The sequence below is a fragment of the Erinaceus europaeus genome, chromosome 9 (assembly GCF_950295315.1).
Source record: "Erinaceus europaeus chromosome 9, mEriEur2.1, whole genome shotgun sequence".
Taxonomy (NCBI): Eukaryota; Metazoa; Chordata; class Mammalia; order Eulipotyphla; family Erinaceidae; genus Erinaceus; species Erinaceus europaeus.
Genome location: NC_080170.1, coordinates 58,759,431 through 58,776,056, shown reverse-complemented (window position 1 = coordinate 58,776,056; position 16,626 = coordinate 58,759,431).

The following is a 16,626-nucleotide window of genomic DNA, read 5'->3' as shown; positions in this document are numbered from 1 at the left end:
TCACCTATTTAAGTTATCAGCACCCTGATTACATTGAGATAGTGTTTTTTTTTCATTTGCTCTTTTCCGTTTTTCTGATGATGTTACTTTCAAACTCCTCACTCCTGTGTCTACTGGCTCAATTAATGTTTAGATGTTGTCTTCATTCTGATGTGCTTCTACCTTTTGGGTGCTTTTATCAGGGCTTTTGTCTTCATTCATTTCTCCAATGTTTCTTCTTGTTTTAACCATTGTATATGGTGTGTTTTGAGGTCCCTCTCTCATTACTTTTCAATCCAGTAATCACACTTGCCTCCATTGACTTGTGTCTAAGTAATCTACTTTAAAAGATCACACTTTTGGAAATTAACAGTTGTTTCAATGTTATCTCCATCACTGAGGTGAAGCACAGTAACTTTTAAACCATTTTATGTTATTTATTTTCCCTACAGTCTATGGGAGCCTGCAAACTTTTTAACTATAAGTAAATTTTTTAGCTTAATCACTCACTCCTGACGAAGAGATAAAACATGGTGGAGCAGATATAGAACAATGGTTATGCAAAAACCTGGGCCTAACTTGGCTGCTCTTCCAGCAGCCAAAGCTAAGCAGCACTTCTTGGCCCTGTGAATTTCTAAAAAACAAAAATCCTGTTTGTACTTGAGGGCTCTGAGGCAATTATTCACTATGTCTCCCAGTTCATCAAAGAACAACGTGGAAAGTCTTCTACTATACTGCCCCACCTCCAGACCACCAAGGTTTAGTTCTTCTGATTTGTCCAGTCAATTCTTAGTCCCCCCCCCAATGTCAGCACAGGGCCTCCCTGCTGCAGCTACATCCTCCAAGCAATCTAGACTCACAGTTGCATTTGGTGAGCCTTAGGGGATTCTCTCCTCCCTTCAGCAGTCTTTTTGTGATAATACTCAGACCAGATATGGTGTCTTAAGTGGCAAAATGCTGGACTGTTACCAGACACTCCTATGAAAGACAGGCTTTTAGCCCCAGGAATATCTCTTTAGGCTCCTCTCTTACCACAAGCCACATGTGTTTGCACTCTCCTGTGAGTTGGTGGGTTTTTATCTTGTGTTCTCAGGTGATCTTCTTTGCTATTCCTAGTTGACAAAGGTGTATGAAATGTAGCTTCTGCAGCTCTACACTCTACTGAATTTATTCATTATTTCCATTAGTTTTTTTTGATGGAGTCTTTGGAATTCTCTAGGTATAATATTCCAACAGCAAAGAATAATTGTTTTAATTTTTTCTTTTCCAATATATCTGCCTTTGATATTTTCCTAGTCTGATTGCAGTGGTGAGGATTTCCAGACCTACACTGAATAATAGTGGAGATAGTGGGCATCCTTGTCTGATTGCTGATTTTAGGGGGAAAACTTTCATTTTTTTTCCTATTGAGAATGATGTTAGCTGTGGGATTATCATAAATGGTCCTTAATGTATTGAGTAATGGTCCTTCTATTCTAAGTTTCTGAAAGGTCTTTATCATAAGTGAGTGTTGGATGTTATTGAAAGACTTTTCAGTGTCAATTGATATGTGATTTTTATCTTTCTTTTTGTTGACATGATGAGTTGCATTGATTGATTTGTGAATGTTGATCCATCTCTGTTACCTAGGGATGAATTACACTTTGTCATGGTGAATTATTCTATTGATATGTTGTTGGATTCAATTTCTCAAATCTTTTTCAGGATCTTTGTGTCACTGTTCATCAGGAATATGGATCTATCATTTTCTTTCCTGGTAGAGTCTCTCCCTGCTCTAAGGATTGATTAATTTATGTTCACCTCATAGAATGTGTTTTGTAGTGTTTGTCCTACAATTTTATGGAATAGCTTAAGAAGAATAGGTCTTGTAGAATTTGATAATAGGACTATTGGGGTTTGGGCTTTTATTATTGGGTAAATTCTTGATTACCGATTTGTTTTCTAAACTAGTTATTGGCCTGATTAAACTATCTACTTCCTCTCGGGTTAGGCTTGGCAAGTGGTATGATTCTAGAAATTCATCCTTCTCTTCTAGGCTGTCCAACTTCCTATAGAAAAGTTCATGATATTCACACAGAATTCTTTTTATCTTCCTATTTTCAGTTGTAATTGAATCACTCTTTTCCTGATTGTTCTTTGGTTTGCTTAGTTTTCTGCAGTCTTGCCTTCACTTCCTAGTTCACAATTACACCTGTGATTGCTTCCTAGTGTCCTTCCATTTTCCCTCTCCTCTCTCAGATAAGTGAAACAGTGCTTGACTTCCTCTGGTGTTTTCCAGATTTGCCTCCTTTTGGGTGATGATATAAAAATAATGTTCCTGGGCTGTGGAGACAGTTGTGTAAAAATAAAATTTTCATACCTGAATTTCTGTGGTCCCATGTACAATCCCCTGCACTACCATAAATCAGAGCTAAGTAGTGCTCTGGTCAGCACCTCCCTCTCTTTTTCCCTCTCTCCCTCCCTCTCCCTCTTTTGTATTCCCCTCTGTATCCATCATTAAAATAATGTAAATAAAACATTAAAAACAAAAATTAAGATTCCTGGTGATAGATTTTGTGGCTCCTGATAGAATTAGGGTTCAGAGCTCTTTGGTCATCTTCCCACATCAGTTATCTCTCTGGGAGTATGGAACACAATTCTTTTTGGTGGTGCAGATGATGAGAGTTCTGGCTTCTGTAATTGCTTCTTCTCTGGATATGGATGTTAACAGGTTGATCCACACTCCAAAACTGTTTCTTTCCTCTAGTGGAATAGGACTCTGGAGAAGTAAGGCTCTGGGATACATTGTTGAGGACATCTGCCCAAGGATTTCTGGATGGAATCATAGTAGCATCTATAACTTGGTGGCTGAAAAAGCAATAAAATATAAAGCAGGAAAAAATGTTTAATAAACAGGAACCAAAAGATACTATCTGTGCTTTTCCTTTCATAACCAGAGCGCTACATGACCTGCAACTATTTATAAAATCATTGTCGAATGAATGAATGCTATGCAACAGACAAGGGAAGATACCAGATATATTAGCTTCCAACTGTGGAATTTTCACCAGTCCATAAAAAAGAGATAGGCATTCCTGTCATCGAGATCTTTGGTCTGGGCCACATACTATGCATGAAATTGCTGTACCTGAGTTTTATATGTTTAGTAGGTTTCTTCCTTAGTGCAAGCAATGGGAGCAGGGGCCACATCTATTTTCCTACAGATTCTGTCTTAGTGATTTATGTCCCTGAGTGACATATCCTTCTCCTGAAAACAGTGTTAGTTTATTGTTCTGATACCAAAAACCTGCTTGTCACTTCCTGTGTAAGCAGACCTTTATACTATTAGCCTGATTTTCATAATAGCTTCTTCAGCACCTTTTGAAGTCTTTTGAAGGTGCATTATTTTAGCCCTTCCTTTATCAGGTGGTCTTGGGGTGACCATGAATGGGGAAGCAAATATCTTGTAGACAATTTTAAGCAATAGTGATAATTTGTAAAATCACTTATGAGACAGTTGCCATGGATATCAAAGTCCCTAAAGTAGAGTGATATTTGCATTATTTTCAGCATGAGAAGAGCATAAATGTGACCTGTATATGGGTGGAGTTTCCTCCTCTTATTTTTCTTTACTCTCACAATGATCACCATCTTGATGTCAAATGTTTTATAAATAATTAATATCCTTAACTTTGCTTTAAGCTCATTATTGTACTGGAACTTATAAATACAATGATAAACATAATGGCATGATCCTTACTTTCTTAGAATTTAAAACCCAAAGATGAAGGTGGATTAAGGTACAATGAGTACAAAGAAATGAAAGCCAAAGCATGCTCATAGGGCAAGACCCTAAGGGGAGCTTACAGCAGTCTTTTCTGTGGGTCTGATATCTAATTTGAAATTCTAGGAGTAGGTTCAACTGCTATTATTACTATTGCAAAAAGTCATAAACTATTTTCTTTGTTGGCCATGCTGTATGTTCATTTAATCCTCAATCACTTGATAGAAGTATATTGTGAAGAAATTGGGAGAAGGAATTTGGGTAACTTGGAAGTTCAGTAGAAGTAGCAGGTTTCAAACAATAGTTTGGTTTCGTATCTTTGTCCCCATTTTCAAGCTCTAATACCTCTACTTAGTTCTATGCTACATATACTTGATTATTATTCTTTAAAATGGATGAAGGAATAAAGTAATAGAGGAAGATAGAGGGAGTCAGGGAGAGACAGAGACAGAGAGAGACAGAGACTGAGATTTCAGGGAGAAAACTCAGCAAGCACAACTGCCCTGCAGCAGAGACAGTGGATTTCATGGAAAGGGAAAGCATTCATTATGGTTGAGGTTAACATAACACAGTGTCCTCTAAGGCCAGAAGGACTTTGTCACTCACTCCAACAGCCATGTTCTACATCTTGAAAGCTGTGGAAGGCTATTGGTCTGATTTAGGAAGAAGAGAGCCCTCATCAGGTTGTCATGTTCAAAGCTCACTCAGGCTGCCTTATGGAAAATGAGGCACAATACAACCGCATGTGGGGAGAAGAGTTAGAAGGCCACTTCAGTGATCCAGTTGACAAATGACTGGCACAGAGAGGTGGAAGTGGGAAGTGGAGCATAGAAAAATTCTAGCTGTTTAGAAGGTAAAGGGACAAACACTGGCTTCCTGCAATCAAGGTGTCCCCACTATACACCATGGACACTCCTGCTTCTGTGCTTTTGTCTCTTGTTCCAGGTACCTGGATTTTCCCCTACCTCTGCTTGAGAACCCTTTATTTCCTGATGACCCTTGCCCAGGTTTACTATAGTAATTATTTCAGTTTTCTTTATGTGAAGCTGATCTTTTTTTTTCTGTTATTTTTTTCTTTTGTCTCTGAATTTGTCTTATTTCTTACTGAGGTAAGTTTCTTGAGAGCCAAGCCTGCTTGTCAGCAGCTCCATGGCTCATCTCATGCTGTGGTTATTGACACAATATGGAGGGGGTGGAAGCTACCATATTGTAGAACACTAACTGTGGAACCAAAAAGAAAGTGTCTCTCTCTACACATTTTTTTTACTTATTAACAAAACTAGTACACTGACTCCTTCTAAGTGGAAAGGGGGTATTCCAAGTTTCCAGTCAGATGAGGAATATAAAAATACTTTTTTTTTCTGGTGCTAAGATCTTGCACAGGTACAATTTTACAACTTTTAGGACTTTTCCTTCCTTTCTTCTCTCCTTCCTTCTTTCCTTACTTCCTTCCTTTCTTCCTTTTAATTTCAGGTCAGTACATAACAAGAAGCAGGAGAAGGGGGCTGTTATTTTAGCACAGGAGCTTTCTCAGTGCTGTGACATTAGTATACAGTTCTAGGCCTCAAACTCTGATCACTCACAAAGCAAAGTATGCAGTCTACTGAATGAACTGTTTTTCAGCTTATGAAAGTATGTTTTAAGCTTTTGTAAGTTTGCAGGATTATGAATAATATAATTGTGTCCATACCTCTGGTTGCAATAGAGAGAACTCCAAGTAGGCTGTATTATAGCAGTAAAAATCCAAGGCTCTAGGGGAAAGCTAGTGGTTCTTGCATAGTTCACCTGATCAAAGGGATCAAGATAGCTTTGCCACTTCAGGAACCAGAATGAAGAATGCACATGCTATCAGCATCTCTCTCTCTCTCTCTCTCTCTCTCTCTCTCTTTCTTTCTTTTTCTTCCTCTCTGTGTTTATTCTCCTTTATACTCTCCATCTTCATTTTTTTCTCATCTCTTTATTGGTCTTCTCTGCATAGTCCTTAGCCTATCCTGTTGGACTTTTTATCTTTTCTATACTGAGGAGGACCTTCTCCAAACAAGTTACATGATCATAGGAAATACTAAAGTCACAATATTTTAAGGAGATACAATGAAAAAGACCCTTTCTTTCAGCTCCACTAAATAATTCCCCAAAGTTAGTCTGATTTCTGATGTAGACCCACAATCTCATCTCAGGTCCACACTATGACTAGAGATGGGAGTTCCACAGCTGGTGGTGCTTTTTGGCATACAATTATATGATAAAATATAAAGAGCACTCCACTCTTCAGCTCAAACAATAACTTATTGGTTGGACTCCAAAAAAGAACAGGATGACAATTAACAGATTGAAAAGAGAGTAATGCCAAACATACAAAACAGCTCATGGCCACTTCAATTCATAGTAAGAGATGTTTGTGGCACTGACTTGATTTAGCAAATATAGTTGGCATTACAGAAAAGAAGCAAGAAGCTGAGGCAGTGAATTTCAAAATTAAGTCACCTTGTACAGATGATATGATACAATAAATGAGCAGAGATGATCTACAAATCTCATCCAAAGACACCTAGATTGGTAATAACTCACAAAGAAATATGGAATTTTGCTGAAGATTCTTTAAGACAGATTGAATCATATAAGATGGTTGAGGGGTAGCATGTTAGAAAATGACAAAATGGCAGAAATAAATCAACACATGCAAGATACAAGACTATTAACATCCTTTCCCCTGATGGAGATGGATTCTAATTACAAACAGAAGTCAATTGATTTTGTGCAGATTTTATTTATGGTCAGATCTGAATAGACAAATGATGACAAATGAGAAATGCTTGTGAATTGCCTAGTGATAAGCTGTGTTGCTAGGTAACAATCCAGCAGGAGTCCCAGTAGAGTAAAATAAAATGGAGAAATTGGGTGGAGAGTGTATTTCCTGGATCTCTTTTCCTTTTCTTTTCTGAGGGATTTATCCGGTGTGCTTAGGTTTGGGGATTTCTGTTTGGGTTTTCGCATTTCATTTAAAATGAAATGTCAACTTAGTTTCAGTTTCCTAGTGATAACTCAAAAGAACATAGGTTGAGTGAACTGGAAATGAGTAGACCTAGAAATAACTTAGTAACCATTTCCAAATACATCCACTTGTTTGATCAAATGTTCACACATATTCTGCTCTGTGGAGAGCATAGTTCTAGATACTGGAGAGTGTAGAAGAAAGTATACCTTATGATTCCTTTATTTTTTATATATGGGAATTGGGTTTTGTAAATCACCAATGACAAGATAATATAATATTGGTGGGCAATTATGTGAGGAGGATATTTGAGAAATGATTGAAGGGAATATGAGTGTGTAGTTGTCAAACGACAAGGCATTGTCAAGGAGTATAAACCTGGTACCATTTTCATAACAGAGGCAAATCCTGTGTATGATGAAAGGTCTTTGTTCTGTATGACTTCATGCTAAGTACCACTATTAGTGAGAGAAAGCTCCAAGCAGGCTATCTAAGTTCCAGGGGAAGGGATTTACAATTAGAAATATTTTAAAGTGCAATAGGCTCTCTGGCAAAATTTTATCTCCAACCCTGTAGTGGCTGTTTGTCAACAAAGACCAGTTTCATTGAATCACTCAATTCTGTTGAAATGGTGGTTAATGAGGAACTGTTTTGTGGTTTACATTTTTGTATAATGCAGAAGACCAGAATTGTGAGATGCTTTGTGACAAAAAGAAGACAGCCTGATTATTTCCAGATAATACTCTTTGTGTCCAGCAGAAGTACTGCTCTGTGTGTGGTATTTTGGAAAAAGCAGATTGATTTGTTTTATGGGAAAGTTAAAGTAATAACTGTAGAAACTCTAAAGTCGAGTCTATTCCTCTTTTCTCAGTCCATGTAATGATTTCCTTTTCCTTCCTTCTACTTTTTTCTAATATGACTTTAGAAATCCACACTCAAAATAAGAATATTGGGGATGTGGGATTATGATACTCTGAGAGAAATGTCTACTCTCTGACATATATTTTCAGAGAAAGTGAGCACCAAGACCAAAAAAAATAAAACTTTAGACTGTTGTTGGTAGCCAAAGACTTGGATAATACCATGTCCCATGCCTAGAATATCCACCAGTAATCAGTGATTTCCATATTCCTTCTTCCATTCTGACTTCTTTCTCAATATGGTTTGATTTATATGTGCCCCTGCCATCCTAGCTACTTGTTGCCATTGAAATAAGCAGCACCAGTATCATCTCTCACAAACACACATATATTATATTCCAGTGTATCACCTATACCTATCTTTAACTCAGCAGTCCATTCTTCATAACAGAGCAAAATATTTTTGTCTGCCAGTATACTGCCTGCCAACAGTCCATGTGCCAAAGCAAGTGACATGCCAATGTCCAGATTCAAAGGGTAAGGGATTATATTCCTCCCTATGTGAAACTTTTCCAAGAAGGAAGGTATACAATATTTATATATGGAACAGATAATTATAAACAATGATTCTATCTACCAGATGCTAATCATACTAGTTAAACCCTTTACCATGGTCTTCAGAACCTAAGTGATTCAGTTCTTTCTTTATTTCTTAGTCATCTGGTGCCACCTTTTCCCTCTCCACAGCATTCCTGACACTGAATTTTTAAAAATCATATATATCAAACTTGTTCCTGCCCTAAGGCTTTGAACCTTAACAGTGCATGGAATGTTCTTCCCTGAGTTCATGTTTATAGAGAACTTCCTATCTTTCTACATAAATGTTACTTCCAGGGAGTGTTCCAAGCCTTAATTTAAGAAGTCTCAGTTGCCCATTTGTTCGAGATACATTATCTGTTTCATTTTTTTCAAAACATTTCTATATTCAGATGTATTGTTTATGCCTTTGTTAGCGAGTTCATTATATGATTTCTGTACTAGAAAAAGTTCCATGAAATAAAATGCCTTGTTTGTGTTATTTAATTCTTCATTTTTGCATCTAGAACAGTAATTGACACCCAAATATTGAATAAACAGTTATATGCAAATGCAGACATTCTTCCCAAGAAAAATCTTCTGTTTGTCTTTCTTTTGGATTTGTGTTTCCTGGAGACACAGAATAGATGAGTCTTGCTTTTTAATCCATTCAGTCACTCTGAATCTTTTGATTGGTTACTTTAAGCCATTCGCATGTAGGTTGACTATTGATAAATGTGACTTGCTTATAGCCATTCTGGTTTTTGTTTTAAGGTTGCTTTATGTTCTTGTTGAGTCTTTTCCTGTTTGTTTCTGTTTGTTACATCATTTGGATGGTTTTCTATAATGGTCTACCTACTGTATATATGCTTCCTATTTGTCTTTGTGCTATATTTTATTTTGTGGTTATCATGAGTGTTATGTCTAACTTATAATATCTACAAGAGTCTTTTTTGAATTGGCCTTGGTACAACAACATTGGACTGTGCCACTCTGACTATTTTGTTCTCCCCTTTCCTGTGTCTTGTTTTCCCTCTTGTGTTCCTGATTCTATTCTAAGACTTGTCATCACATTAAAAGTGTATTGGTTGTGTCTTCTAATGTTGATATTCTGTCTTTAAACCAATTAAGTATATATCTGAGGCCACTTAACTGAACCTGAACTGCTTTCAAAGTTTCCTTTGGGCCCTGAAACTCTGTTAAGAGTTTTTATTTTTATTTATTTATTTATTGTGAAATGATCACCAAGTTCTTGAATATTAACTTTAGTTTCTTTTTTTTTATTTATTTAAATTTTTAATTTAAGAAAGGATTAGTGAACAAAAGCATAAGGTAGGAGGGGTACAACTCCACACAATTCCCACCACCCAATCCCCATAACCCACCCTCTCCCATGATAGCCTTCCCATTCTCTAGCCCTCTGGGAGCATGGACCCAGGGTCGTTGAGGGTTGCAGAAGGTAGAGGGTCTGGCTTCTGTAATTGCTTCCCCGCTGAACATGGGCGTTGACTGGTCGGTCCATACTCCCAGTCTGCCTCTCTCTTTCCCTAGTAAGGTGTGTCTCTGGGGAAGCTGAGCTCCAGGACACATTGGTGGGGTCTTCAATCCAGGAAAGCCTAGCCAGCATCTTGGTGGCATCTGGAACCTGGTGATTGAAAAGAGAGTTAACATACAAAGCCAAACAATTTGTTGAGCAATCATGGATCCCAAGATTGGAATAGTGGAGAGGAAGTGTTAGGGAGATACTCACTGCAAACTCTAGTGTAATCCTGCTTTCAGGTATATATTTTGCAGTAGTTTATGGATACGTGTGCACATACGCTCTCTCTCACAGAAACTGGTGTATGTCTAGGTTATGGGACTTTGTTAGAAAGTGAACTACCTGAGATGAAATTAGAGTGTACTATAAAAGGAAAGGTCTCACCCGAGTAATGAAGCTGAAGGGTTGTCATTCCACACGTGAAGTCTCTGGATACACACTGAGGTGAAGCATGTTGAGATGGCAATCGTTGCTTTGGTTAGGTTGTGATCGGCGGATGCAATATTATTTGGTATGGATTGGGAGAAGCATACGGGAAAGTGAGCCCTATCCAAGGGTGCCAGGACTGGGGGAAGTAGGGGCTCTATAGTGAAGATGTGAGGTTCCTGCTGTCTTAGGGTTCAAAAAGACAATCAATAGTTAATATTATCATCATATTATTTGTTAATTGGGTTAACTTTGAAAAGTCCCTTTGTTATGGTTTGCTGTACAGTACCCAGTATCTTGTATATAGCTGTGCTATTGGAAGCTTCTGATCTACTTGGTCTAGGCTTTTGAGAGAGTCCGCATATCAAACACGTAGCCTATCTATTAAAAAGATTCAGTTTGTCTTTTGAGAACCTTTGAGACATACAATTGATTTCCCCCTCTCATATTAATTAACTACTGATTTATATGTCTACATTTTGCTAGGAGTGTACATAAACACCATTCCCATCACCAAAGGACCGTGACCCATCCCTCCCACCCATTCCCACCCCCCACTGGCCCAGGAAGCTACATGTCTACCCCTCATCACTGGGTTTTTACTTTGGTGCCCTACTTACAATTTGATCAGGTCCTGCTTTTAGTTTCCCTTTCAGATCTTCTAAGTCAGCTTCTGTTGATGAGTGGGATCATCCCATACTCATCTTTAACTTTCTGACTTAGTCCACTTAACATAATTCCTTCTAGCTCTGTCCAAGCTGGGTCAGAGAAGGTGAGTTCATTGTTCTTGATAGCTGCATAGTATTCCATTGTGTATATATACCACAGCTTTCTCAGCCATTCATCTGTTGTTGGGCACCTGGGTTGCTTCCAGGTTTTAGCTATTATGAATTGTGCTGCTATGAACATAGGAGTACACACCTCTTTTTGGTTGGGTGTTATGGAGTCCTTGGGGTATAACCCCAGGAGAGGAATTATTGGGTCATATGGAAGGTCCATGTCTAGCCTTCTGAGAGTTTTCCAGACTGCTCTCCACAGAGGCTGTACCAATTTACATTCCCACCAGCAATGTAAAAGAGTTCCTCTGTCGCCACATCCTCTCCAGCATTTGTTGCTGCTGTCCTTTTTGATGTATGCCATTCTTACAGGAGTGAGGTGGTATCTTAGTGTTGTCTTAATTTGCATTTCTCTGACAATCAGTGACCTAGAGCAGTTTTTCATATGTTTGTTAGCCTTTTGGATCTCCTCTGTGGTGAATATTTTGTTCATTTCCTCTGCCCATTTTTGGATGGGGTCATTTGCTTTTTTGCGGCTGAGTTTGCTGAGCTCTTTATATATTTTGGTGATTAGTTTCTTGTCTGATGTCTGGCATGTGAAGATCTTCTCCCATTCTGTGAGGGGTCTCTCTGTTTGTTTAATAGTTTCTTTGGAAGTGCAGAAGCTTTTCAATTTGATGTAGTCGCATTGGTTTGTTTCTGCTTTGGTCTTCCTTGCAATTGGGTTTGATTCATCAAAGATATCCTTGAGGTGTAGATGGGAAAGTGTTTTACCAATGTTTTCCTCTAAGTATTTGATTGTTTCTGGTCTGACATCTAGGTCTTTGATCCATTTGGAGTTGATTTTTGTTTCTGGTGAGATAAAGTGGTTCAATTTCATTCTTCTGCATGTTTCAACCCAGTTTTCCCAGCACCATTTATTGAAGAGAGCCTCCTTCTTCCATTTAATCCTTTGGGCCCCCTTATCAAAGATTAGATGCCCATAGGTGTTGGGATTTACTTCTGGGCTTTCAATTCTGTTCCACTGGTCTGTGTGCCTATTTTTGTTCCAGTACCATGCTGTTTTGATGATGATGGCTTTATAATATAGTTTAAGGTCTGGGAGTGTGATGCCTCCATTTCTGTTTCTTTTCCTTAGGATGGTTTTGGCAATTCTAGGTGTTTTCAGGTTCCAGATAAATGATTGTAGTGTTTGTTCTATTCTCTTAAAGAAGCTTGGTGGAACTTTGATGGGTATTGCATTAAATTTGTATATGGCTCTGGGGAGAATGTTCATTTTGATGATATTTATTCTTCCAATCCATGAGCATGGGATATCTTTCCATTTCTTGGTATCAGTTTCTATCTCCTTGAGTAGCGACTCATAGTTTTCAGCATACAATTCTTTCACTTCTTTGGTCAACTTTATTCCTAGGTATTTGATTGATTTTGCTGAAACAGTAAATGGGAGTGATTTCTGGATGTCTTCTTCTTCAGATTTAGTGTTTGCATAAAGAAATGCCACTGATTTTTGTACATTGATTTTGTAGCCTGATACCTTGCTATATTGCCTAACAACTTCCAGTAATTTTCTACTGGATTCTTTAGGTCTTTCTATGTATACTATCATATCATCTGCAAATAGTGAGAGCTTGACTTCTTCCCTTCCAATCTGTATCCCTTTGATTTCTTTCTCTTGCCTGATTGCTATGCCGAGAACTTCCAATACTATGTTGAAGAGTAACGGTGACAGTGGGCAGCCCTGTCTAGTCCCTGATCTGAGGGGGAATGCTTTCAGCTTCTCTCCATTGAGTATGATATTGGCTGTAGGTTTGCTATATATAGACTCCACTATCTTGAGGAATTTCCCATCTATTCCCATTTTTTGTAGAGTTTTGAGCATGAATGGGTGTTGGATTTTGTCAAAGGCTTTCTCTGCATCTATTGAGATAATCATGTGGTTTTTGGCTTTGCTTTTATTGATGTGATGAATGACATTGATTGATTTACGGATGTTGAACCAGCCTTGCATTCCTGGGATGAATCCCACTTGGTCATGATGAACAATCTTTTTGATGTGTTGCTGTATCCGGTTGGCCAAGATCTTGTTTAATATTTTGGCATCTATGTTCATCAGAGATATTGGTCTGTAGTTTTCCTTTTTTGTTCTGTCCCTATCAGCTTTTGGTATCAGAGTGATGTTGGCTTCATAAAAGGTGGAAGGGAGTATTCCTGTTTCTTCAATCTTATGGAATAGCTTAAGAAGTATGGGTATTAACTGTTTCCTGAAAGCTTTGTAGAATTCGTTTGTGAAGCCATCTGGTCCAGGACTTTTGTTGTTGGGGAGATTCTTAATAACGGTTTCAATTTCTTTGTCTGTGATTGGTGCATTTAGATTTTGTAGTTCTTCTTGGTTCAGTTTTGGAAGTGCATAGGTTTCTAGGAATTGTTCCATTTCTTCCAGATTCTCTAGCTTGGTGGCATATAGATCTTTATAGAAGTTTCGCAGAATTCTCTGGATTTCTGTGGTGTCAGTTGTGATATCTCCTGTATCGTTTACAATTCTATTAATTTGAGTCTTCTCTCTTTTTTGTTTGGTGAGTCTGGCTAGGGGTTTGTCAATTTTGTTTAATCTTTCAAAGAACCAACATTTGGCTTCATTGATCTTTTGTATGGTTCTTTTATTTTCGATCTTGTTTATTTCTGCTCTAACTTTAGTGATTTCTGTCCTTCTGGTTGCCTTAGGGTTCCTTTGTTCCTCTTCCTCTAAGTCCTTGAGGTGTGTAGTAAGTTCGTTCATTTGGGCTTCTTCTTGGTGTTTAATATGTGATTGTATAGCTATAAGTTTCCCTCTCAGTACTGCTTTAGCTGTGTCCCAAATATTTTGATAGGTTGTGTCTTCATTTTCATTAGTTTCCAGGAACATTTGAATTTCCTGTTTGAGTGAGTGTCTGACCCAGTGGTTCTTAAGGAGCATGTTGTTTAGTTTCCAAATTCTATGTCTTTTAATAATTTTCCGTTTGTTGTTAAAAGTTAGTTTTACTCCACTGTGGTCTGAGAAGATACTTGGGATGATTGATTTCAATGCTCTTGAATTTATTGATGCTGTCTTTGTGGCCTAACATGTGGTCTATCCTTGAGTATGTGTTGTGTGGATTTGAAAAGAAGGTGTATTCCAGTTTTTTGGGGTGGAGGAGTCTGAAAATGTCCAAGAGGTCTAGTCTGTCAATCTCTTCATTCAATTCTCTTGTATCTTTATTGGTTCTCTGCTTTGTTGATCTGTCTAAGTGTGAGAGTGGGGTATTGAAGTCTCCCACTATTATTGTATTACTATTGATGTATTTTTGAAATTCTTTCAATAGGTGTTTAATGTATTTAGATGGTCCCTCGTTGGGTGCATAGATGTTAATAATTGTTAAGTCTTCTTGGCTAATTGATCCTCTAATCATTATGTAATGTCCTTGCCTATCTTTTATTACTTTATTCAATTTAAAATCTATCGTGTCTGAGATGAGAATGGCTGTTCCTGCCCTTTTTTGTGGACCGTTAGCCTGTATGATAGTTTTCCATCCTTTCACTTTAAGTCTGTGTTTATCTTGTTGTGACAGATGTGATTCTTGCAAGCAGCATATGGTTGGGTTATGTTTTCTGATCCATCCCCCCACCCTGTGCCTTTTGATGGGTGAGTTTAAGCCATTGACATTTATTGATATTATGGATTTAATGTATTGTAGTGCCATTGTTCTAAAAAACAATTTGTTTACTCTGATATATTACAAGTATTATAGTGATGTTCTTGTTTATAAGAGGTCTTTTAGTACCTCTTTCAGGGCCGGCTTGGTGATAGTTGCCTCCTTTAACTGTTGTTTGTCTAAGAAGGTTTTGATCCCTCCATCTAGCTTGAATGAAAGTCTAGCAGGATACATAATCCTTAGTTGAAACCCTTTTTCATTCAGGGCTCGATAGATATCTTGCCACTCCCTTCTGGCTTTTAGAGTTTGAGTTGAAAAATCTGCAGAAAGTCTTATGGGTTTTCCCCTGTATGTGACTTTTTGTTTCTCTCTTGCAGCCTTTAGGATCCTTTCTTTATCCTTACTTCTTCTCATTGTGACTATGATGTGTCTTGGTGTTTTCAGGTCTGGGTTGGTTCTGTTTGGTACTCTCTGGGCCTCTTGCACCTTGATATCCTTTCTGTTATTCAGGTCTGGGAAATTTTCTTGTATTATTTCCTCTAGGATGTTTGCTTCCCCTTCCTCTCTTTCTTCCTCTGGCAGGCCAATTATACGAATGTTACTTCTTTTGAGATCATCCCATATGTCTCTGTTGTTGTTTTCAGTGTCTCTCAATCTCTTTTTAAGCTCTTTCACCTCTTTCTTAGTTTTCTCTAACTCATCCTCTGTCTGACTAATTCTGTTTTCTGCTTCTGTTAGTCTGCTTTCCCTTGCCTCAGCTTCTTTCTTCATTACAGCTATTTCAGCTTTCAGTTCTCTAATTGTCTCAAGGTAATTAGTATTTTCCTTGGGGGTCTCAACTGTTGTTTCCCTAATACTGCCATTTCTTTCCTCCAATGTTGTTTTCATTTCTGTGATTAATAAGTTTATTATTGCTTGCATACTTTTCTTATCTATGGTTACTTCTGACTGATTTGTGGTTTCTTCTGGGCTCTTGTCTTCATTCATTGGGGTAGCAGTTTTATTTGTTTTTAATCTACCCATTTTTTTTTTAATTTATGTGCTTCTCTCTTTTTTTTTTTTTTTAATGCTCTGTTGTTCCTCAGTTGTTGTGTTTTGAGCACAAGTAACACTGTACTAAATACCTTTATGACAATTGGACTCACCAACCTCCGGAATAACAGTAGCAACTGAAGTAAGTATTGAAGGCGTTTAATCGTTACCAGTTAGCCAAACAATTTCTCCAGTCCGTGAAAAAATAGTAACCAAATCCCAGTGAAGAAAGAGAAAAGGAAGAGAGGATAGCAAGAATAGACAGTTATGCAAATCTACTATCCAGTGTATATTCTAAGGGTAACAAGAGTGTAAAGGGAACTAGAGCAGAGATACACACGTAGAGAGTCCACTCTGGGTCAGATTTCTTCCCCAAAGTAATTCACAAATTCAGAAAGGCAAAGAAGAAAGAAGTGTATGACAAGATTAAAAAAAAAAAAAAAAGAGAGAGATAGAGAGAGATAAGAGAGAGAAAAGGGAGAAGATAAGAAGAAGAGTTGTAATTAAAGAGCAGTGCGAGGAACTTCCCAAATGTGTATCAGTGAATTAAAAAAAAAAAAGAAAAAAAGAAAAAAAAAACCCTGTTAGGTGGTATGGGGTATCCTGCTAGTAGCTGGTCCCAGGCACTGCTTATGGGGGGGGGGGGGGCGGCGGGAAGGATGTATGCTTGAAAATTAAAAGGAAGAAAAAAGAATTTTTTCCCCCTACTCTAATTCTTAACCCAAATTAAGTTATAGACACATCCTTGGTATGACCGTTATGGCCCCTTATTGGCTGGCCTGCTAAAGGCAGAAAATCCTATTGTTTACAGGAGATGTGTCCGGAGCTCAAAGGCTGGCCGCTTCTCCGGGCGCCATCTTCTGGGAAACCCCGCCCTCCAGACTTTTTTAAAGGATTTCTCAAAAATGAAAACTAGCTCCAAGTCCTTTGATCCAATGAGAGCTATACTCAAGAAGTCTTTGGATCCACCCTCAGGGTCGCGGTGGACCCTCGCGACTCCCAAGAGGCAGC